The sequence below is a fragment of the Pristiophorus japonicus genome, unplaced genomic scaffold, assembly GCF_044704955.1.
Source record: "Pristiophorus japonicus isolate sPriJap1 unplaced genomic scaffold, sPriJap1.hap1 HAP1_SCAFFOLD_523, whole genome shotgun sequence".
Taxonomy (NCBI): domain Eukaryota; kingdom Metazoa; phylum Chordata; class Chondrichthyes; family Pristiophoridae; genus Pristiophorus; species Pristiophorus japonicus.
Genome location: NW_027254430.1, coordinates 54,393 through 78,788, shown reverse-complemented (window position 1 = coordinate 78,788; position 24,396 = coordinate 54,393). Strand labels below are relative to the sequence as shown.

At 52.0% G+C, this 24,396-nt stretch overlaps 6 non-coding genes across 6 annotated transcripts; 2 read left to right on the top strand and 4 right to left on the bottom strand.

Annotated features, from left to right (window-relative positions):
* Window positions 1-1,094: 1,094 nt before the first annotated feature.
* Window positions 1,095-1,167, bottom strand: trnat-ugu (transfer RNA threonine (anticodon UGU)). Its single transcript has one exon. It is a non-coding gene; the product is annotated as a tRNA-Thr (tRNA).
* Window positions 1,168-3,658: 2,491 nt separating this feature from the next.
* trnat-ugu (transfer RNA threonine (anticodon UGU)) lies at window positions 3,659-3,731 on the bottom strand. Its single transcript has one exon. It is a non-coding gene; the product is annotated as a tRNA-Thr (tRNA).
* A 5,772-nt stretch (window positions 3,732-9,503) lies between these two features.
* Window positions 9,504-9,576, bottom strand: trnat-agu (transfer RNA threonine (anticodon AGU)). The gene has a single exon. It is a non-coding gene; the product is annotated as a tRNA-Thr (tRNA).
* Window positions 9,577-10,910: 1,334 nt separating this feature from the next.
* On the bottom strand, window positions 10,911-10,983 carry trnat-ugu (transfer RNA threonine (anticodon UGU)). The gene has a single exon. It is a non-coding gene; the product is annotated as a tRNA-Thr (tRNA).
* Window positions 10,984-14,155: 3,172 nt separating this feature from the next.
* trnai-aau (transfer RNA isoleucine (anticodon AAU)) lies at window positions 14,156-14,228 on the top strand. The gene has a single exon. It is a non-coding gene; the product is annotated as a tRNA-Ile (tRNA).
* Window positions 14,229-20,259: 6,031 nt separating this feature from the next.
* trnat-agu (transfer RNA threonine (anticodon AGU)) lies at window positions 20,260-20,333 on the top strand. Its single transcript has one exon. It is a non-coding gene; the product is annotated as a tRNA-Thr (tRNA).
* The last annotated feature ends 4,063 nt before the right edge of the window (window positions 20,334-24,396 follow it).

The following is a 24,396-nucleotide window of genomic DNA, read 5'->3' as shown; positions in this document are numbered from 1 at the left end:
TGGGTGAGTGGGACTGGGTGCGAGTTAGGACAGGGGGCAGCGAACACAGGGGGTGATGGGTGAGCGGGACTCGGTGCGAGTTAGGACACGGGGCAGTGAGCACAGGGGGTGATGGGTGAGTGGAACTCGGTGCGAGTTAGGACAGGGGGCAGCGAACACAGGGGGTGATGGGTGAGTGGGACTCGGTGCGAGTTAGGACAGGGGGCAGCGAACACAGGGGGTGATGGGTGAGTGGGACTCAGTGCGAGTTAGGATATGGGGGCAGCCGAGTTTTAGATCACCTCTAGTTTACGTCGGGTATAATGTAGGAAGAGGTGAGAAACAGGGGAAAGGGGATGGAGGGGCGGGGAGGGGATGGAGAGATTGAGGGGAAGGAGTGAGAGAGGGAAGGGGAGAGAGAGAGAGACGGGAAAGGATAGAGAGTGAGGGGAGAGAGGGTGTGGCGAGGGGGGAATGAGTGAGAGACAGGGAGAGCGAAATAGCGGGAAAGGGAGAGTGGGGTAAAAAGATGTCGAATGGGGAAGGCAGAGAGAAATTTGGATGGATAGAAAGTGTAACAGAGACAAAAGCCTGTTGTTGGAGGGTCGGTCCTGGAGCTGTTTAATATTTATCATTAAAACCCTTATTAATATTTATGATTGAAACTTTTCCGAATAGACAGTGAATTTTGAGGAGGCCCCTGGGAGTTTTGAACTCATGACCCCTGGTTTATTGGACCAATTCTCTGACCCCTGAGCTCTGGAGCCACCTGCTTTGGGAAAGACACGGGAAGGAGCAGGAAAGAGAGGGGAAGGGAAAAGAGTAAGTGGAATGAGTGAGAGAGAGGGGGAAGGGGAGAGGGAGAGAGTGGGGAAGGGGAGAGGGAGAGAGTGGGGAAGGGGACAGGGAGAGGGAGAGAGTGGGGAAGGGGAGAGGGAGAGGGAGAGAGTGGGGAAGGGGAGAGGGAGAGGGAGAGAGTGGGGAAGGGGAGAGAGAGTGCAAGAAGAGGAGAGGGGAGCCTGCAGTTCCAGGGTCAGTCTCAGAGCTGTTTAATATTTATAATTAAAACCCTTGTTAATTGACGGTGAATTTAAATACTGAGACTAATTTTGAGTTGGCCCCAGTAAGATTTGAACTCACATTCCCTGATTTACAAGACCAGTGCTCTAACCCCTGAGCTATGGAGCCACCTGCTTGGGGAAACACAGGGGAAGGAACAGGAAAGAGAGGGGAAGGGAAAAGAGAGAGTGGAAGGAGTGAGAGAGAGGCGGAAGGCGAGAGAGAGGGGAAGGGGAGAGAGTGGGGAAGAGAGGGAGGTGGGGCAAAAGAGGGAGGGAATGGAGAGAGGGAGAGTGTGGAAGGGGGGAGAGAGAGGGGAAGGAGTGGGAGAGAGAGAGGGAGAGGAGCGAGTCGGAGGGAAAGGGGATGGGGAGACAGGGAGGAAGAGAGAGGGGCAGGGGAGAGAGAGGGAAGAAGGGGAGAGAGATGTTACGGGGAGAGAGGGGGAAGGAGTGAGAGAGAGAGGGGGAGGGCAGAGAGGGGGAGAACCTGAAAGAAAAGGGAAAAGAGAGAGACGGGAGTGTAAGGGTGTGGTGATGGTCCCGGGGGTCAGGTTCACCTCTGACCTACTTGAGCGGTTCGAATCGCCCCCACTCCCTTGGGTTCTAAACTCTGGATTTATTTGGGGGGGTGTGACAAAGTGCAAAGGTCACTGGTTTGGTGCAAAAGAACTTTGATTTTATTAAAGACAAGAAAATACAATGTCAAAACTTATAATCGCTCGAATAAAGAACAATACATTACACATTCAAAGGGGGTGTACAGTAAAATGACACCTCCCACCTCCCCATACCTAATCCTAGCTAGGTTAGACTCCAGGGCAGGCAGGGACTATGCTTACCAATCCTTTCTGGTCAGTTAGCGGTAGTTCACGGTTTCGGGGTTCCTTGAATTGTGTAGGTTCTGCTTGCCGTACCCCGAACGTCGGAGAAGACTTCTAGCTGCACAATCTTCAGTTGGGTTGAGTCCACTGATGCGGTAAAGCACGTTTTGGATCTATGGGGTAAGTACCCGGTTTTCTTCGTTAGAAATAGGTTCAAAGTCTCTTTGGGTAATGTTTTCACCTGTTGGTAGTCAGGACTTAGATTGTAGACTGGAAACTTTAGATTCTTCGGTATCTTCCAGTTGGAGTTTATTTGGAGTTTGGTCGATCGCGGTGGTTTTTCATTGATACCACGTTGGCTGTGGTCAGTTGTTGCCGCGGTGGTGATGTTCTTCCTTCAGGACTTCAGGACTTCGAGGCTGGAGAAGTTAGTTTACAACGGTCGCGTTGGTTTCTCTCCCTTCTTGATGACACAAGCGTGGTCTCGGTTGTTTGGCAAAGTATGTCACACCCTCTGTTAAAACAGGGGCCAGTTATACGGTTTGAGTGGTTCTAATCTTCACACCAAATCAGTCCAGGATTCTTTGATTGAATTTGGCGGGCTTGACTCTTCTTTGTAATATTTTGGCGGGCTCGTTAAAAGTTAATATGTTTTGGGTGGGTTGATGTTCGATAAACTGTTTCCTGATGGAAATATTAGTTTGGTAATCACAATGTCCTTTTGTGCTTAGTTTTTCGCATACAGGCTGGATTGGGCCTCTTGGTGATGTATATGCTGAAATGGTTTTCCAGATTCAGGTTGATGGTTGGCTATCTCTGGGTTATTTGTTGTAATGTTAATGTCTCTTGTGGAGAAGGATTCTCGAATACCCATTTCTCCAGACAAGTTATGTTAGTCCCAACACCCAGACAGCCTCAATAATCAAGTTGTCTCCTGTCAGTTCTTTAGGCCCGCACACAGCCTTGAATATGTCTTTAAAAATTCCAAAATTCTATTCCAAGTTCGTAGTTTCTTCCATAAGCACTTTAGGGTTCCAAACTTTCCAATCGATAGTCCCAAATTAAATATCCTTTTGAATGAGCCCAAACACTGTGAGGGGGTTCATCTGAATGTTGCATCCTTTCAAGGGGGAAGAGAGTGGGAGGAATGAGAGACAGGTGTCTAAATACTAAAATTAGGCTGTAGTGAGATTTGAACTCACGACCCCTGGTTGATAAGACCAGTGCTCTAACCCATGAGCTATGGAGCCACCTGCTCTGAGAAAGACACGGGAAGGAGCAGGAAAGAGAGGGGAAGGGAAAAGAGAGAGTGGAAGGAGGGAGAGAGAGGGGAAGGAGTGAGAGAGATGGAAGGGGAGACTGGTCTTTGGCCAGGGACTCCCAGGTGTCGGTGGGGATGTTGCACTTTATCAGGGAGGCTTTGAGGGTGTCCCTTGTAACGTTTCCTCTGCCCACCTTTGGCTCGCTTGCCGTGAAGGAGTTCCGAGTAGAGCGCTTGCTTTGGGAGTCTCGTGTCTGGGACATGCGGACTATGTGGCCCTGCCCAGCAGATAGCTCTTGGTCGGCTGGTGCGGACACGATGGGCCGAAATGGTCTCCTTCCCTGCTGCAAGTTTCTATGAGTCGATGATATATCGGTATCTCTGAGACTGGATGTGGAAAGGGTGGGATACAGACTGGGGGTGGGAAGTGAAAGTGCTGTCGGCAGATTATAAAGTGCGGAGTGAGCGGTTCCTGTTGATGGTGTCGGCCTGTCGTCGATTGACGGTCAATTCAGTAACAGAAGCCAAAATTGAGTAGGCCCCAGTGAGATTTGAACCCACGACCCCTGGTTTACAAGACCAGTGCTCTAACCCCTGAGCTATGGAGCCACCTGTAACACCAGCTCCTGTTTACATCTTACTATTGTTAACAAGGAGGTGGGGCCTGAATAATCATTCTCGGTGATTCATCCCTGAACATTGACAGAATCTTACAGCACACAAGGAGGGCCATTCGGCCCATCGTGTCTGTGTCGGCTCTGTGAGAGAGATTAGTGCTTGGAAGTTGTAAAAGGAGGGAGAGAGGGGAATGAGTGGGAGAGGGAATGGGAGAGAGAGGGGGAAGGAGTCAGCCAGAGGGGAATGGGAGAGAGCGGAATGGGAGAGAGCGAGAGGGGGAGGGGAGCGAGATGGGAAGTCGAGAGAGGGAGGAGGCAGGGGAGAGAGAAAGGAAGGGGAGAGGGAGAGAGCAGGGGAGAATCTGAAAAGAAAGGCAAAAGAGTGAGAGAGAGGAGGGAGGAGAGGGAAAGGGGTGAGAGATGGGAAGTCGAGAGAGGGAGGAGGCAGGAGAGAGAGAAAGGAAGTGGAGAGAGAGGGAGCAGGGGAGAATCTGAAAAGAAAGGCAAAAGAGGGAGAGAGAGGAGTGAGGGGAGGGAGCGGAAGGAGAGAGAGTAGAAGGGGAGAGAGAGCGGGAAAGGGGAGAGAGAGATGGAGAAAGTGAGATTGCGGGAAAGTGAGAGAGGAGTTAAAAAAAAAATGTCCAACGGGTCGTGATCTGGAAAGCAGAGAGACAGGGAAAGGTGTGAGGGGAGCCTGTAGTTCCAGGATCAATCTCAGAGCTGTTTAATATTTATAATCAATGCCTTTGTGAATTGACGGTGAATTTAAATACTGAACTAATTTTGAGTAGGTTGCAGTGAGATTTGAACCCACGATACCTGGTTTACAAAATACTGTTTGAAGAATGAGGAGGGGTCAGTGAAACACTCAGATTGTGTCTCATCCCCCAGACTCCTGTCTCCGTCTCTTCAATATTCGCTTCTCAACATCGATATATCGGGTCTTTCACGGAGTAAAACATCCCAAGGCAACTCAGTCACACTCTGGCTCTGTCTCTCTTTCTCTCTGTCTCTGTCTCTTTCTTTCTGTCTCTCACCTTCTCACTTTGTCCCTCGAGCGGGGAGGCTAGAGCGGGGGAAGGGGAGAGAGAGGGAGAAGGGGAGAGAGGGGGGGGATGGGAGAGATGGGGAGGGGGAGAGTCTGATGGGAAAGGGGAGAGCGAGAGCTCGGGAATGAAAGGGAGGATGGAGGGGATGGAGACTGGGGAGGGGAGGGAGAAGGAGAGGGTGGGGAGAGAGAGAGGAGGGGAGAAAATGAAAAGGGAGAGGGGAAGGAGTGAGCGAGAGGGGAATGGGAGAGAGAGGGGGAAGGCGAGAGCGAGAGAGGGGAGGGGAAAGAGAGGGAAGGGGAGAGAGCGGGGGAAAGGTGAAAGAGATGTTAAGAAGAGTGATGGGGAAGGAGTGAGAGAGAGAGGGGAAGGGGTGAGAGAGTGAGGCAGGGGAGGGAGAAAGGGGAAGGGTAGAGAGGGAGAAGGGGAGTATCTGAAAGGAAAGGGAAAAGAGAGAGAGAGAGGAGGGAGGGGAGGAAAGGGAGCGGAGAAGGAGGATGGAGAGGGAGAGTGGAAAGGCAGAGTCGGAGGGGGAGAGAGTGGGACGGGAAGAGGGTGAGGCGAGGGAGGGGAAAGGGGGAGAGGGGAATGAGTGAGAGACGGGGAAAGCGAGATAGCGGGAAAGTGAGAGAGGAATAAAAAGATGTGGAACGGGTCGTGATTGTTGTGTACACATGTAAACGTCACCAATATGTAAGACTTGCCACTAGGGGGCACACCTGTGGGAGACCCAATGGTCACCTGTACACCCTGGGACAAGCAGGTATATAAGGTGACTCACCATACTGCTTCCCCACCCTGGAGTCTGAATAAAGAGCACAAGGTCACCACAGTTTGAGCTTGCAATACAGTCCTGTGGATTTATTCTGAACATCACTCACTGGCGACGAGTAACGGATCACCAACCTTCACACGGTAATGGCTGCCGTTGGTCTTGTTGAGGGATTTGTTGAGGGTGATGATTTGGGAAGCCTTCGTTGAGCGTCCCGACCGGTACTACGTCGCCAATGAACAGGACGAGGCTGAGAGAGGGCGATCAAGACCAGGGCGATTCTCCTCACCGTATGTGGGTCTCCGATATACGGCCTGCTCAAAAACCTGCTGGCACCGGTCAAACCAGAGGAGAAGACTTACACAGAGCTGTGTGTGCTGGTGTGGGAACGCCTCAAGCCGAAGGAGAGCACCTTAAAGGCCAGGTATCACTTTTACACCCACCGGCGCTCCCAGGGCCAGAAGATTCCTTGCGGGGCAGTACGGTTTTTGCGGGATCTTTGCGGGAAATGTTGCCGAACGGTTTCGTGCTCGGAATCAGTCACGAGGTCATCCTTCGCAAGCTGCTGTCTGCCGGATCCCGGGATAAACGGGCCCTTTTCGGAATGGGAGGCAGTGACTAGTGGAGTACCGCAGGGCTCAGTGCTGGGACCCCAGCTATTTACAATATACATCAATGGTTTAGATGAAGGAATTGAGTGTAATATCTCCAAGTTTTCAGATGACACTAAGCTGGGTGGCGGTGTGAGCTGTGAGGAGGATGCTAAGAGGCTGCAGGGTGACTTGGACAGGTTAGGTGAGTGGGCAAATGCATGGCAGATGCAGTATAATGTGGATAAATGTGAGGTTATCCACTTTGGGGGCAAAAACAGGAAGGCAGAATATTATCTGAATGGTGACAGATTAGGAAAAGGGGAGGTGCAACGAGACCTGGGTGTCATGGTTCATCAGTCATTGAAAGTTGGCATGCAGGTACAGCAGGCGGTGAAGAAGGCAAATGGTATGTTGGCCGACATAGCGAGGGGATTTGAGTATCGGAGCAGGGAGGTCTTACTGCAGTTGTACAGGGCCTTGGTGAGGCCTCACCTGGAATATTGTGTTCAGTTTTGGTCTCCTAATCTGAGGAAGGACATTCTTGCTATTGAGGGAGTGCAGCGAAGGTTCACCAGACTGATTCCCGGGATGGCTGGACTGATATATGAGGAGAGACTGGATCAACTGGGCCTTTATACACTGGAGTTTAGAAGGATGAGAGGGGATCTCACAGAAACATATAAGATTCTGGCGGGACGGGACAGGTTAGATGCGGGAAGAATGTTCCCGATGTTGGGGAAGTCCAGAACCAGGGGACACAATCTAAGGATAAGGGGTAGGCCATTTAGGACTGAGATGAGGAGAAATTTCTTCACTCAGAGAGTTGTTAACCTGTGGAATTCCCTGCCGCAGAGAGTTGTTGAGGCCAATTCATTGGATATATTCAAGAGGGAGTTAGTTATGGCCCTTAAGGCTAAAGGGATCAAGGGGTATGGAGAGAAAGCAGGAAAGGGGCACTGAGGTGAATGATCAGCCATGATCTTATTGAATGGTGGTGCAGGCTCGAAGGGCCGAATGGCCTACTCCTGCACCTATTTTCTCTGTTTCTATGTTTCTATCTGAGCAAGGCCATCACGACAGCCCAGGCCTTCATATCCACGAGCGATAACACGAAACAGATTCGAAGCTCACCGGCAAGTACTGTGCATAAAATAATGTATTCAGCAGGCAGAGCGGCACAGGACAGGGCCCACATGACCGCAGAGGCCAGACCTAGGCCTCGAGTGACTCAGAGTCCGCCGTGGGCCGTGAATGCGTATCCATTAGCACCATGTTGGCGCTGCTGGGGTCAGCCATCGAGCCCATCAATGTCGATTCAAGCCCTGTGTGTGCAAGGGCCGTGGAACAATGGGGCACCTCCAGCGAATGTGCAAACGGTCTGTGACTCACCACGTGGCAGAGTCAGGAGAGGACCATCGATCCAGCGAGGGTCACGCTGAACGAGCAGGAGAGGCAACTCAACCTGAGGCTGAAGGGGAAGTACATGGGGTACACACCTTCACCACCAAAAGCCCTCCGATAATGTGAAAAGTTGGACCTAACGGCACTCCAGTCTCCATGGAACTAGACACGGGGGCGGGTCAATCAATAATGAGCCAGAAGGCATTCGAGAGGCTGTGGGGGGGGGCGACAGAGCACAATGACCCAAGCTGATCCCGATTCAGGCAAAGCTGGGCACCTACACCAAGGAACTGAGACCAGTTATTGGTAGTGCGGGCATAAGGGTATCCCATGAGGGAGCGGTGCGCGATTTACCTCTGTGGATTGTTTCAGGTGATGGGCCAATGCTGCTTGGTAGAAGGTGGATGGGGAAGATTCGATGGAACTGGGAAGACCTCTGTGTACCTTCTCCGGCGAACAACCTCTCCCCTTGCTCAAAGGCTGAGCAAGCCCCCCACCTTCAGCTGAACCAGGCGTCGAAGTGCAGATCCATTTGCAGACCCCCGAGGCACAGGCCGCTCATCGCGACCACCAGGAGGCGAAGATCAACCGAGCAGCGGTTACAGACGGAGGGTACCCAGCACCCGAAGCCGACGACCTCTTGGCGGCGACGGAAGAGGCTCCAGGTCGACCAAGCGGAGCGGGGCTCCGGCCGAAACCATCCGAATGTGTCTTCCCGACGCCAGAGGCGGAAATCCCTGGGGAGGAAGATGGCGGCAGTCGAGAGAAGCGTCCAGACCACGGGTCGAGAGAAACGTCCAGACCACGGGATGTGGCCGCTACGGAACAGAGGCATGTGTTGGCCAGCGAGGAAGGCCACTGGGTTTGGGGCAAAGGTAAAGGGGGGGGGCCGCTGAGAAGGCCAGGAACCCACTATGTTCCAATAAGTTGTTTGCACTGTGGAACCCATGTGAGCGTTCTTTCGCGGCCAATGATGTTCCATCATATGGGGTCGGGGGTACGTTAAAACAAGCCAAAGTAGCGGGTGAACACCAACCGGTCGTATATGTATCTGACAAAGTACTTGTAGCAAGTGATGTGTTATCACATTACCGCCTGCTCACGGCGAACCGCCAGACGGGAGTGTTGCAGCTTATCCGTCGCAAAGACGTAATGCTCATCCCATCAGATTGCCCCCCCCCCTGTGGGACAAACCCTGCAACGTGTTACAAAGAAAGGCAGGGAGGCTACACACAGTCGGTGGTGCGGGAACCTCCGTACTACGTCCCAGGATCCACGGGGGACCACACGGCCTCCCGCTACCACTGAAAGTCTCAGGGCCGTATCGGCCCATCCTGGGCTCTCCAGGCCTTAGGGTCAGCGACAATAGTCCGCAGCGGGCAGCCCAGATCACCAAGCCGAGCACCACACGTGTCGCGGTAGACTCCCTACAGACCCCGGCTGTCCCGGGTTGCTACGCAGTCACCGGACAGAGTCGCTCAGGACCGAGCCTTCCGTCTGCTATCAGCAGAGAATGCACCACGATCGTACGGCCCCCCTCCACACCACATCAGAATAAGTGACGTGGACAATATTCAGGGCCCCCAGATGGGGCCGAGAGCACTGTGTGAGACAAAGAGGGGAATGGAGTGTGTGTGTGTGTGTGATGAAAATGGAGTGTTTGGTTGTGAAACCATGTACTGAGCAAACGCAGAAAGCGTTTGGACCAGACCAGACTGCAAACTATCGATAAGCAGGCCACCATTGTGAAAGGACCTGGCCACGTCTGTCCCATCACACCAGGCACTCGGCCGGGCAGCAACGTTCCGACCAACTCACCCAGGCCAGGAATTCAAATCAGGTGATCGACCCGGGGACACAGGGCGTCATATCGCCTCAACTTGCAAATAACTGGTACATAAGCCTTTGGAGGGTGGACGGTGAATTTAATAAATAAGCTGATCTTGAATAGGCCCCAGTGAGATTTGAACTCACGACCCCTGGTTTACTAGACCAGTGCTCTAACCCCTGAGCTATGGAGCCACCTGCTCTGGGAAAGACAGGGGAAGGAGCAGGAAAGAGAGGGGAAGGGAAAAGAGAGAGTGGAAGGAGTGAGAGAGAGGGGGAAGGGGAGACAGAGAGGGAAGGAGTGAGAGAGAGAGGGAAGGAGTGAGAGAGAGGGGGAAGAGGAGACAGAGAGGGGAAGGAGTGAGAGAGAGGGGGAAGGGGAAAGAGAGGGAGGGAAAGGAGTGAGAGGGGAAAGGGGAGAGAGAGTGTGGAAGAAGTGAGAGAGGAAGGGAAGGGGAAAGAGAGGGAGCAGAAAGGGAGAGAGAGGGGAAGGTGAGAGAGAGAGAGAGAGAGAGTGTGGAAGGGAGGGAGAGAGGCAAGAGAGAGTGAGGAAGGGAGGGAGAGAGTGGAAGGAGTGAGAGGGGGAGGGGAAGAGTGGGGAGGAGTGAGAGAGGGAAGGGGACAGAGAGGGAAGGGAGACAGGGAGGAAGAGAGAGGGAAGGGGAGAGAGAGGGGGGCAAGGGAGCAGTGTGGTAGGGGAAAGAGGGGGGAAAGGGAAAAAGAGGGGTCAGGAGTGAGAGAAATAGTGGAAGGAATGAGATGGAGGGGAAGGGAGAGGGAGGGGGAAGGAGTGAGAGAGAGAGGGGAAGTGGAGAGAGAGTGGAAGGAATGAGAGAGAGGGGAAGGACTGAGAGAGAGGGGGAAGGGGAGACATGGAGGAAGAGAGAGAAGGGAAGGGGAGAGAAAGAGGGGGAGAGGAGAGAGAGGGGGAGAGGAGAGATGGGAACGGGAAAGTGAGGAAGAAGGGGAGAATCTGAAAAGAAAGGGAAAAGCGAGAGACAGAGGAGGCAGGGGAGGAGAGAGAGGGGAGGGGAGAGTGAAAAGGCAGAGGGGGAAGGGGGAGAGAGGGTGGAGAGAGTGGGTAGGGGTATGAGGGGGAGGGGAGAGAGAGGGAAGATAGAGGAGGAAGGAGAGAGAGGGAAGGAGTGCGTGGTGAATGAAAGTGAGAGAGAAGGGGAGAGAGGGGAAGTGGAGAGTGAGAAAAGGGAAGGGTTAGAGAGAGGCGGGAAGGGGAAGGTGATCATGGAGGAGTGGGAAAGAGACGTGAAAGGGAAAGAGAGTGGGGAAGGGGTGAGAGAAAGAGGGGCGAGGGGAAAGAGAGGGGACGGAGAGAGAGAGTGAAAGGATGGGGGAGAGAGGGGAGTCTGTGAGGGATGGGGAAAGCTCGATAGCGGGAAAAAGATGCAGAACGGGAAGTGAGAGCGATATTACTGGAGACAAAAGGAGATTGTTGCTCCAGGGTCAGTCTCAAAGCTGTTTAATAGCCTTGTTAATTGAGGCTGAATTTAAATATTGAGTTAACTTCAAGGAGGCTCCAGTGAGATTTGAACTCACAACCCCTGGTTTACAAGACCAGTGCGCTAACCCCTGAGCTATGGAGCCTCCTGTTTGAGGAGTTACAGGGGAAGGAACAGGAAAGAGAGGGGAAGGGAAAAGAGAGAGTGGAAAGAGTGAGAGAGAGAGGAATGGGAGAGAAGGAGAGGGGGAGGGGAGAGATGGGAAGATGAGAGAGGGAGGAGGCAGGAGAGAGAGAAAGGAAGGGGAGAGAGAGAGGGCGAAGGGGAGAATCTGAAAAGAATGGTGAAGAGAGAGAGTGGAGGGAGGGAGGGGAGGGAAGAGAGTGGAAGGGGAGAGGGAGAGTGAAAGGAAGAGTGAAAAAGCAGAGGGGGAAAGGGAGAGAGGGGGGGGGGAGTGAGAGGCAAGATAGATGAGGAAGGAGAGAGAGGGGAAGGAGTGGGGGGAGAATGACAGTCGAGAGGAAAGGGGAGAGAGAGAGAGGGGAAGGGGAGTGAGCGAGGGGAATGGTAACGTGGGAGGGGAAGAGGAGAGAGAGAAGGGGAGGGGGAAAGAACGGGGACAAAGAGAGAGAGTTAAGGGGGGGAGAGAGAGCGGAAGGACTGAGAGAGGGAAGGGGAGAGAGAAGAATAGATGGTTCTGTTGTGTATCTGTAAAGCATGTACTCCCATCTTCCACCACCAGGGAGCGCATCCCCTGAAGTCCCAAGGGATCCCAGCATCCTTGTATATAAGCCGGCCCCTCAGGCCTGTTCCTCACTCTGGAGTGTCTTAATAAAGACTGAGGTCACTGGAAGAGGAGAGGGGAGCCTGTTGTTCCAGGGTCGGTCTCAGAGCTGGTTAATGTTTATAATTAAAGCCCTTGTTAATTGACGGTGAATTTAATAAATAAGCTGATCTTGAGGAGGCCCCAGTGAGATTTGAACCCACGACCCCGGTTTACGAGGCATGGGTCAGTGAGCACAGTGGGACTCGGTGCGAGTTCGGACACGGGGTCAGTGAGCACAGGGGGTGATAGGTGAGCGGGACGCGATGCGAGTTTGGACCACGGGGCAGTGAGCACAGGGGGTGATAGGTGAGCGGGACTGGGTGTGAGTTAGGACACGGGGTGATGGGTGAGCGGGACTCGGTGCGAGTTAGGACACGGGGTCAGTGAGCACAGTGGGTGATGGGTGAGCGGGACTCGGTGCGAGTTAGGACCACGGGGCAGTGAGCACAGGGGGTGATAGGTGAGCGGGACGCGATGCGAGTTTGGACCACGGGGCAGTGAGCACAGGGGGTGATGGGTGAGCGGGACTGGGTGCGAGTTAGGACACGGGGTGATAGGTGAGCGGGACTGGGTGCAAGTTAGGACACGGGGTGATGGGTGAGCGGGACTCGGTGCGAGTTAGGACCACGGGGCGTGATAGGTGAGCGGGACTGGGTGCGAGTTAGGACACGGGGTGATGGGTGAGCGGGACTCGGTGCGAGTTAGGACACGGGGTGATGGGTGAGCGGGACTCGGTGCGAGTTAGGACACGGGGGCAGCCGCGTTTTAGACCGCATCGGTTAGAATGTCGGAAGAAGTGAGAGAGAGATGGGGAAGGGGAGGAGCGAAACAGGAAAGTATGGAGAGTGAGAGGATAAAGATGCAGAATGAGATTTGAGGTGGAGAGAAAGTGTAACAGATATGAGCCTGTTGATCAGGGTCAGTCCCGGAGCTGTTTAATATTGACAATTAAAGTTGTTGTTAATTGACGTTAAATTTAAACACTGAGCAGACCCCTGGTTTACTGGACCAGTGCTCTAACCCCTGAGCTATGGAGCCACCTGTCCTGTGAAAGACAGGGGAAGGAGCAGGAAAGAGAGGGGAAGGGGAGAGAGAGAGTGGAAGGAGTGAGAGACGGGGGAAAGGGAAGAGAGGGAGGAGAAGGGAAAAGAGAGGGAAGGAGTGAGACGGCGAGGAAGAGAGAGAGGTGGGGAAAGAGAGGGAGGGGATGGAGAGAGAGAGAGTGTGGAAGGAGAGAGAAAGGGTAAGGAGTGGGAGAGAGTGGGAGGGGAAGAGGATGGGAGGGCAGGGGAGAGAGTGGGGAAAGGGAGAGAGTGGGGAAAGGGAGAGAGTGGGGAAAGGGAGAGAGTGGGGAAGTGGAGAGAGTGGGGAAGTGGAGAGAGAGAGGAAGGGGAGAGAGTGGGGAAGGGGAGAGAGTCGGGAAGGGGAGAGAGTGGGGAAGGGGAGAGAGAGAGAGGGGAAGGGGAGAGAGTGGGGAAGGGGAGAGAGAGAGGAAGGGGAGAGAGTGGGGAAGGGGGGAGAGAGAGGAAGGGGAGAGAGAGGGGAAGGGGAGAGAGTGGGGAAAGGGAGAGAGTGGGGAAAGGGAGAGAGTGGGGAAGTGGAGAGAGAGAGGAAGGGGAGAGAGTGGGGAAGGGGAGAGAGTGGGGAAGGGGAGAGAGAGAGAGGGGAAGGGGAGAGAGTGGGGAATGAGTGATAAAGAGAAATGGGGAAAGCGAGAGAGTGGGAACGAGTAAAAAGAGGCAGAATGTGTAGTGATGGGGAAAGCAGGGAGAGAGGGAAAAGGACGCAAACGGAGAATCTTTTATTCCAGGGTCGGTCTGGGAACTGTTTAATATTCATAATTAAAGCCCTCGTTAATTGACGGTGAATTTAAATACTGAGCTAATTTTGAGTATGCCCAGTGAGATTTGAACCCACGACCCCTGGTTTACTAGACCCGTGCTCTAACCCCTGAGCTATGGAACCACCTGCCCTGGGCTGTGGGTCATTCCCCAGTTAGTGCTGTGTGTTTGAAGAATGAGGAGGGGTCAGTGAAACACTCAGATTGTGTCTCATCCCCCAGACTCCCTCTCTCCTTTCCCTTCTGATTTTCCCCTTCCCCCTCTCTAACGCCTTCCGGCTCGAGAGACAGTGAGCAACAGGGAGAAAGTGATAGAGAGACACAGAGAGAGAATGAGTGAGATTGTGAGAGAGACAGAGAGAGAGAGTGAGAGATAGAGAGATAGAGAGACAGAGAGAGAGAGACTGAGAATGATACACAGAGAGACAGAAAGACAGAGAGACAGAGAGAGATTGAGCCAGAGTGTGACTGAGTTGCCTTGGGATGTTTTACTACGTGAAAGACCCGATATATCGATGTTGAGAAGTGAATATTGAAGAGACGGAGGCAGGAGTCTGGGGGATGAGACACAATCTGAGCGTTTCACTGACCCCTCCTCATTCTTCAAACACACAGCACTAACTGGGGAATGACCCACAACCCAGAGCAGGTGGTTCCATAGCTCAGGGGTTAGAGCACTGGTCTAATAAACCAGGGGTTGTAGGTTCAAATCTCACTGGGGCCTAATCAAAACTAGTTCAGTACTTAAATACAGTGTCAATTAACAAGGGATGTAATTATAAATATTAAACAGTTCCCAGACTGACCCTGGAACTACAAGCACTGTCTTGTCCACATTAAAAGATTACCACATTTAGATTGCACTTGAAGTGCTGTAACCTGCAGATACACAGAGTGAAAGCTAGAAAGTGGGATAAGGCTTGGTCAGTGGGTGTGGATACAGTGGGCCAAAATGGGTTTCTGCCTTATTTCAATCTCTCGAACTGACTCTCTGTCTGTCTCTAACATCATCATCATCGGCAGACCCTGGGAATGGAGGAGAACTTGCTGCCACTTGAAAACTGAGTCCCCATTTATCCATCCTGTTTGTTGCATTCTCAAAGAATTCCAATAAATTAGTCAAACATGACTTCCCCTTCATCATGCTGACTCTGCCTGACTGAATCATGCTTTTCCCAATGGCCTGCTCCAAAAGGAGTGAGAGAGAGGGGGAAGGAGTGAGAGAGAGGGGGAGAATCTGTCGGAAAGAAAATGCTTCCATTACCATAACTAAATCTGCGGGCTGTGTCATCTCCACCCCGGTGGTGGGCAATGGCAGCCTACTGAGAGCATCGGCACAGTTTTCTGTGCCTGGCCTATGGCGGATGGTGTAGTTGTATGTGGACAACGTGAGCGCCCATCTCTGGATGCGGGCCGATGCAGTCGTATTTATCCCCTAATTTTCAGAAAGGAGGGATATAAGTGGGTTGTGGTCGATTTCCAATTCGAATTTGAGCCCGAACAGATATTCATGCATTTTCTTTACCCCGTAAACACACACTAATGCTTCTCTCTCGATCATACTGTATGTCCTCTCGGCCTTAGACAGACTTCTGGTTGCATAAGCAACCGGTTGCAATTTCCCAAATTCATTCGCTTGTTACAATACACACCCGACCCCGTACGACGACGCATCACATGCTCGTACCAAACGTTTACATGGATCGTACAACACAAGCAATTTGTTTGAACATGACAGCTTCCTAGCTTTCTCAACGGCATTTTCTTGGCTTTTACCCCAGACCCTTTCATCTCCCTTACGCAGTGGAGGGTGCAGGGGTTCTAACAATGTGCCAAGACCCGGTAAGAAGTTACCAACATAGTTCAGGAGTCCTAGAAACGACCGCAGCTCCGTCACGTTCCGTGGTCTCGGTGTGTTCTCGATTGCCCCCGTCTTCGAATCGGTGGGCCTGATGCCGTCCGCCGCGATTCTTCTCCCCGGGAACTCCACTTCAGGCACCGGGAAAACGCACTGCGAGCATTTCAGCCCGAGCCCCACACGATTAAGCCGACTAAGGACCTCCTCCACGTTCTGCAAATGCTCGACGGTGTCCCGACCTGTAACCAAGATGTCGTCCTGGAAGACCACGGTGCACGGGACCCACTTCAGCAAGCTTTCCGTGTTCCTCTGGAATATCGCCGTGGCTGATCGAATCCCAAACGGGCATCTGTTGTAAACGAAAAGACCTTTGTGCGTGTTGAGGCAGGTGAGGCCTTTCGAAGATTCCACCAGCTCCTGCGTCATGTAGGCCGAGGTCAAGTCCGGCTTCGTGAATGTTTTCCCCCCCAACCAGCGTGACAAATAGGTCATCAGTCTTTGGTAGCGGGTATTGATCCTGCAGGGAGAAACGATTGATAGTTACTTTGTAATCACCACAGATTCTGACGGTGCCGTCTCCCTTGAGGATTGGAACGATCGGACTGGCCCACTCATTGAATTCGATCGGCGAAATGATGTCCTCTCGTTGCAGCCTGTCCAGCTCAATGTCCACCCTCTCTCTCACCATGTAAGGTACCGCTCTCACCTTGTGATGGATGGGTCACGCCCCCGGAATTAAATGGATCTGCACTTTTGCTCCTTGGAACTTCCCGACGCCTGGTTCGAACAGCGAGGGGAACTTGCTTAGGACCTGGGCACATGAGGTGTCGTCGACGGATGTATCTTTCCCAGCCAGCTCCTGCCGAACAGCGTGGGGCCATCGCCCGGTACCACCCACAGTGGTAAATCGTGCACCGCTCCATCGTAGGAGATCTTTCCGGTAGCACTGCCGATTACGGGAATCAGTTCCTTTGTGTACGTTCTAAGTTTGGTTCGAATGGGAGTCAGGACTGGCCTTGAAGCCTTGTTGCACCACAACTTATCGAAAGTCTTTTTGCTCATTATGGACTGGCTCGCGCCCGTGTCCAGCTCCCTGGACACCGGGAGCCCATTTAATTCAACCTTCAGCATTATCGGGGGACACTTTGTGGTAAATGTGTGCACCCCATATACCTCTGCCTCCTCAGTCTGAGGCTCTGGTTCATCATGTTCCGCCGTGGATCTGTCCTCCTCTGCAACAAGGTGGTTTGCAGGATTAGCAGGATTTGCAGCTCGCCTGCACATACGTTGGAGGTGTCCCATTGTTCCACAGCCCTTGCAAACGTACCCTTTGAAGCGGCATGAATGGAATCGATGATCACCCCCGCAGCGCCAACAAGGTGTTAATGGCCTTGTATTCACCACCCTTGATGGCAGACTCTGAGTCATCTGCGGATGTGCAGCTACAGGCGTGTAAGTCCTGCTATGTACATTTCGATTCGAAAACAACGTTACTTTGTTCACAGTACTTGTAGCAGCACTAGTGTGCTGCGAAATTTGTTTGATATTGTCACTGGTGGCGATAAACGCCTGGGCTATCGCTATGGCTTTACTCAAGGTTGGGGTCTCTACCGTCAAAAGTTCGCGAAGTATTACTTCATGGCCAATGCCAAGTACAATGAAGTCCCTGAGCATATGGTCCAAGTGTCCTTCAATTTCGCAATGTCCTGCAAAGGCGCCTTAGCTCGGTGACATAACTTGCCACTTCCTGGCCTTCAGACCTCTTGTACGTGTAGAACCGGTACCTCGCCATCAGAACGCTTTCCTTCGGGTTCCGATGCTCGCGGACCAGTGTGCACAACTCATTGTACGACTTGTCTGTGGGTTTCTCTGGAGCAAGCAGGTTTTTCATGAGGCCATACGTTGATGGCCCACAAACGGTGAGGAGGATCGCCCTTGGTTTGGCAGTGTTCGTTTCTTCTTCCAGCTCCTTGGCCACAAAGTATTGCTCAAGTCGTTCCACGAAGGTTTCCCAATTATCTCCCTCCGAAAATTTCTCCAGGATGCTCACAGTTCTCTGCATTGTTGCATTGGGGTTCGTCATCTGTACCTCGTCGCCTGTTGTTATGTCTTGAAAAAAGTGTCAGACTAGATGCTGCAAGCTCAAAGTAAGTGTGACCGTAGTCCTTTAGTGCAGATCTCAGAGTGCCTCTCCAGCCTGTGTGGCCTCCTTATATACAGGTGCTCCCAAGGGATTGTGGGCTCCCTTTGGACTCCGGGGGATAAGCCCTCTGGTGGTTAGACATGGTAATTACAGGTTTACATACATAACAGAAGGAGTGAGAGAGAGGAGGAAGGGGAGAGAGTGGGGAAGGAGAGAGAGTGGGGAAGGAGTGAGAGAGAGGGGGAAGGGGAAAGAGTGGGGAAGGAGTGAGAGAGGGAGGAAGAGAGAGGGAAAGGGGAGAGAGAGGGGAGGGGAAAGAGAGAGAGGAGAAGGGGAGAGAGTGGGGAAGGGGAGAGAGAGGGAGGAAGAGAGAGGGAAAGGGGAGAGAGAGGGGAGGGGAAAGAGAGGGAGGAGAAGGGGAGAGAGTGGGGAAGGGGAGAGAGAGGGAGGAAGAGAGAGGGAAAGGGGAAATAGAGGGAGGGAAAGGGGAGATAGAGGGAGGGGACGGGGGGAGAGAGAGAGTGGAAGGGGGAGCGAGTGGGGAAGGTGTGAGTGAGGGAAGGGGAGAGAGGGGGAAGGAGAGAGGGTGAGGTGAGGGAAGGGGAAGGAGGGAGAGGGGAATGAGTGAGAGACGGGGAAAACGAGATAGCGGGAAAGGGAGAGAGGGGTGAAAAGATGTAGAACGGGTCGTGATGGGGAAGGGAGAGAGGGATTTGGAAGGGGAGAGAGTGTGTCAGAGAGACGAGAAGAGGAGAGAGGAAAGGGAGAGAGAAAAGTGAAGGAGTGAGAGAGAGGGGGGAAGGAGCGAGAGAGAGGGTAACGAGTGTGTAAGAGCGGGAAGGGGAGAGAGAGAGGGAGGCGAAAGGGGAGAAGGCAGAGGGTGAGAGAGGGGAATGAGTGAGAGATGGGGAAAACAAGATAAAAATGTAGAACAGGTTGTGTAGATGGGGAGGGCAGAGAAAGATTTGGAGCCTCTGCCTCCTCGGACTGAGGCTCTGGTTCATCGTGTTCCGCCGTGGATCTGTCGTCCTCTGCAACATGATGGTTTGCAGGATTAGCAGGGTTTGCAGCTCACCTGCACATACGTTGGAGGTGTCCCATTGTTACACAGCCCTTGCAAATGTATCCTTTGAAGCGGCATGAATGGAATCGATGATCACCAAGACCACCACAACCTCTGTCGTCGAGCTACAGTACGCGGACGACACCTGAATCTGCGCACATTCAGAGGCTGAACTCCAGGATATAGTCAACGTATTTACTGAGGCGTACGAGAGCTCGGGCCTTACACTAAACATCCGTGAGACAAAGGTCCTCCACCAACCTGTCCTCACCGCACAGCACTGCCCCCCAGTCATCAAGATCCACGCGTGGCCCTGGACAACGTGGACCATTTCCCAAACCTCGGGAGCCTCCTATCAACAAGAGCAGACATTGACCACCAGATCCAACACCGCCTCCAGTGCGCCAGTGCAGCCTTCGGCCGCCTGAGGAAAAGAGTGTTTGAAGACCAGGCCTCAAACCTACCACCCAGCTCATGGTCTACAGGGCTGTAGTAATAGCCGCCCTCCTGTATGGCTCCGAGACATGGACCATGTACAGCGGACAGCTCAAGTCGCTGGAGAAATACCACCAACGATGTCTCCGCAAGATCCTACAAATGCTGGTAAATATTTTCTGCACCCTCTCTAACAGGCTCGAGGGGCCGAATGGCAGAGACAGAGAGAGACAGAAAGAGAGAGAGAGAGACGTAAAGGGCAGAGAGAGAGACAGAGCGACTGGCAATGAGAGGGGGAAAAATAGAAAGTGAGAATGAAGGGAAAGGCAGAAGCGGAGAGATAGAGAGAAGAATAAAGGAGTGAGAAAGATTGGTGAAGGGGGCAAATAGGAGTCTGTTGTTTCTGGGTTGATTACAGAGCTGTTTAATATTTATTATTAAGACTCTTGTTAATTGACAGTGAGTTTAAATACTGAGCTAATTTTGAGTAGGCCCCACTGAGATTTAAACTCACAACCCCTGGTTTACCAAACCAGGGCTTTATCCCCTGAGCTTTGGAGCTACCTGTTTTGGCATGTGGGTCATTCCCCAGTTAGTGCTGTGTATCAATCTCTGTTTTGTTCTATCTATCTATCTGTCTGTCTGTCTGTCTGTCTATCTGTCTGTCTATCTATCTATCTGTCTGTCTGTCTGTCTGTCTGTCTATCTATCTGTCTGTCTGTCTGTCTGTCTGTCTGTCTGTCTATCTATCTATCTATCTATCTATCTATCTATCTATCTATCTGTCTGTCTGTCTGTCTGTCTGTCTGTCTGTCTATCGATCTATCGATCTGTCTCTCAGGGGTCAAACACATCGCTGAGGGATGCATTATGGGTAAAAACCCCAACTGGTTCATTTTCCCCTTCATCACATCCTGGGAATAAAGCAGGAAGTGTGAAATATCGGGTTATATACGGGTGGCTCTGAGACTGGGTGATTCATCCCTGAACAATCATAACAACACAAGAAATAGGAGCAGGAGTGAGAGAGAGAGCCAGAGACAGAGAGACAGAGAGATTGAGGCAGAGTGTGACTGAGTTGCCTTGGGATGTTTTACGACGTGAAAGACCCGATATATCGATGTTGAGAGGTGAATATTGAAGAGACGGAGGCAGGAGTCTGGGGGATGAGACACAATCTGAGCGTTTCACTGACCCCTCCTCATTCTTCAAACACACAGCACTAACTGGGGAATGACCCACAGCCCAGGGCCGGTGGTTCCATAGCTCAGGGGTTAGAGCACTGGTCTAGTAAACCAGGGGTCGTGGGTTCAAATCTCACTGGGGCGCACTCAAAATTGGATCATAATTTAAATTCATCGTCAATTAACAGGAGCTTTAATTATTAATATTAAACAGCTCCCAGACTGACCCTGGAACTTTTTTGTCCACGTTAAAAGATGACCACATTTAAAAAGAACTTGAAGTGCTGGAACACACAGACCTCGAGCTGGAAAGTGGGATGAGGCTGGGTTGCTCTTGGCCGGTTGGCGTGGATACGATGGACCGAATGGGATTATGCCACTCCCTTACTCTTTTTCCTTCTCACTCAATCTCTCAACCTGACTTTCTCTTTCTCTCTCACTCTTTGTCTCTAACATCATCAGCATCGGTGTGATATATTCACAGGGCACAGCACACACAGCTTCCTAACATGGCGCGCAGCTCTCTCGGAAGTCTCCGGAAACCCGCCGAATTCTGTTTATTATTAACTCTGCACTTGCAGTACACAATACGTCCACATCCTCAATGTGGAGCTACAAACATTACAAGCTGACAGACATTGCAAGAGGCAGTCCCTCGGAATCGAGGAAGACTTGCTTCCACTCTTAAAATGAGTTCCCCTTTATCCACCCTGTTGGTTACATCCTCAAAGAATTCCAGCAAATTAGTCAAACATGACTTCCCCTTCATAAATCCATGCTGACTCTGCCTGACCGAATTATGCTTTTCCCAATGGCCTGCTCCTGAAGGAGTGAGAGGAGAGTGGGGGGAGGGGAGAGAGGGGGAAGGGGAGAGAGGGGGAAGGGGAGAGAGAGAGGGGGAAGGGGGGAGAGGGGGAAGGGGAGAGAGAGGGGGGGAAGGGGGGAGAAGTGCAGATCCATTTGCAGACCCCCGAGGCACAGGCCGCTCATCGCGACCACCAGGAGGCGAAGACCAACCGAGCAGCGGTTACAGACGGGGGTACCCAGCACCCGAAGCCGACGACCTCTTGGCGGCGACGGAAGAGGCTCCAGGTCGACCAAGCGGAGCGGGGCTCCGGCCGAAACCATCCGAATGTGTCTTCCCGACGCCAGAGGCGGAAATCCCTGGGGAGGAAGATGGCGGCAGTCGAGAGAAGCGTCCAGACCACGGGTCGAGAGAAACGTCCAGACCACGGGATGTGGCCGCAACGGAACAGAGGCATGTGTTGGCCAGCGAGGAAGGCCACTGGGTTTGGGGCAAAGGTAAAGGGGGGGGGCCGCTGAGAAGGCCAGGAACCCACTATGTTCCAATAAGTTGTTTGCACTGTGGAACCCATGTGAGCGTTCTTTCGCGGCCAATGGTGTACTATCATATGGGGTCGGGGGTACGTTAAAACAAGCCAAAGTAGCGGGCAAACAACAACCGGTCGTATATGTATCTGACAAAGTACTTGTAGCAAGTGATGTGTTATCACATTACCGCCTGCTCACGGCGAACCGCCAGACGGGAGTGTTGCAGCTTATCCGTCGCAAAGACGTAATGCTCATCCCATCAGATTGCCCCCCCCCCTGTGGGGCAAACCCTGCAACGTGTTACAAAGAAAGGCAGGGAGGCTACACACAGTCGGTGGTGCGGGAACCTCCGTACTACGTCCCAGGATCCACGGGGGACCACACGGCCTCCCGCTACCACTGAAAGTCTCAGGGCCGTATCGGCCCATCCTGGGCTCTCCAGGCCTTAGGGTCAGCGACAATAGTCCTCAGCGGGCAGCCCAGATCACCAAGCCGAGCACCACACGTGTCGCGGTAGACTCCCTACAGACCCCGGCTGTCCCGGGTTGCTACGCAGTCACCGGACAGAGTCGCTCAGGACCGAGCCTTCCGTCTGCTATCAGCAGAGAATGCACCATGATCGTACGGCCCCCCTCCACGCCACATCAGAATAAGTGACGTGGACAATATTCAGGGCCCCCAGATGGGGCCGAGAGCACTGTGTGAGACAAAGAGGGGAATGGAGTGTGTGAGTGTGTGTGATGAAAATGGAGTGTTTGGTTGTGAAACCATGTACTGAGCAAACGCAGAAAGCGTTTGGACCAGACCAGACTGCAAACTATCGATAAGCAGGCCACCATTGTGAAAGGACCTGGCCACGTCTGTCCCATCACACCAGGCACTCGGCCGGGCAGCAACGTTCCGACCAACTCACCCAGGCCAGGAATTCAAATCAGGTGATCGACCCGGGGACACAGGGCGTCATATCGCCTCAACTTGCAAATAACTGGTACATAAGCCTTTGGAGGGGGCGGGGTGGGGAGTGATGTTATGTATGCACCGAAACCTCACCAATATGTCAGACTTGCCACTAGGGGGCACACCTGTGGGAGGCCTAAGGGTCACTTGTGAACCCTGGGACAAGCAGGTACATAAGGTGATCCACCATGCTGCTTCCCCACTCTGGGGTCTCAATAAAGAGACCAAGGTCACAATAGTTTCAGCTTACGATACGGTCCCGTGGATTTATTCTGATCATAACAGTGATGGGGAGGGCAGAGAAAAATGCTGTCCCTGCATGCCAACTTTCAATGACTGATGTACCATGACACCCAGGTCTCGTTGCACCTCCTCTTTTCCTAATCTGCCGCCATTCAGATAATATTCGCCTTCATGTTTTTGCCCCCAAAGTGGATAACCTCACATTTATCCACATTATACTGCATCTGCCATGCATTTGCCCACTCACCTAACCTGTCCAAGTCACCCTGCACACTTTTAGTGTCCTCCCCACAGCTCACACTGCCACCCAGTTGGAGATATTACACTCAATTCCCTCATCCAAATCATTAATGTATATTGTAAATAGCTGGGGTCCCAGCACTGAGCCCTGCGGCACCCCACTAGTCACTGCCTGCCATTCTGAAAACGACCCGTTTATCCCGATTCTTTGCTTCCTGTCTGCCAACCAGTTCTCTATCCATGTCAATACATTACCCCCAATACCATGTGCTTTAATTTTGCACACTAATCTCTTGTGTGGAACCTTGTCAAAAGCCTTTTGAAAGTCCAAATACACCACATCCACTGGTTCTCCCTTGTCCACTCTACGAGTTACATCCTCAAAAAATTCCAGAAGATTTGTCTGGCATGATTTCCCTTTCATAAATCCATGCTGACTTGGACCGATCCTGTCACTGCTTTCCAAATGTGCTGCTATTTCATGTTTAATAATTGATTCCATCATTTTCCCCACTACCGATGTCAGGCTAACCGGTCTATAATTACCCGCTTTTTCTCTCCCTCCTTTTTTAAACAGCGGCATAACATTAGTTACCCCTCCAGTCCATAGGAACTGATCCAGAGTCGATAGACTGTTGGAAAATGATCACCAATGCATCCACTATTTTGAGGGCCACTTCCTTAAGTACTCTGGGATGCAGGCTATCAGGCCCTGGGGATTTATCAGCCTTCAATCCCATCAATTTCCCGAACACAAGTTCCCACCTAATACGGATATCCTTCAGTTCCCCCTTCTCACAAGACTCGCCCCCCAGTCCCCTAGTACTTCCGGAAACTTATTTGTGTCTTCCTTCGTGAAGACAGAACCAAAGTATTTGTTTAACTGGTCCGCCATTTCTTTGTTCCCCATTATAAATTCACCTGAATCTGACTGCAAGGGATCTATGTTTGTCGTCACTAATCTTTTTAGAAGCTTTTGCAGTCAGTTTTTATGTTGCCTGCAAGCTTCCTCTCATACTCTATTTTCCCCCCTCCTGGTTAAACCCTTTGTCCTCCTCTGCTGTATTACAAAATTCTCCCAGTCCTCAGGTTTGCTGCTTTTTCTGGCCAATTTATATACCTCTTCCTTGGATTTAACACTATCCTTCATTTCCCTTGTAAGGCACATTCCCCATTTTATTTTTACTCCAGACAGGGATGTGTAATTGTTGGAGTTCATCCATGTGATCTTTAAATGTTTGCCATTGTCAATCCAACATCAACCCTTTAAGGATCACTGGCCAGTCTGTTCACATCTCACATCATCAAAGTTATCTTTCCTGAACTTCAAGGCCCGCATCTCTGAATTAACTCTGTCACTCTCCATCTAAATAAAGTATTTGACCCATATTTACAATTAAAGCCCTTGCTAATTTAAATACTGAGCTAATTTTGAGT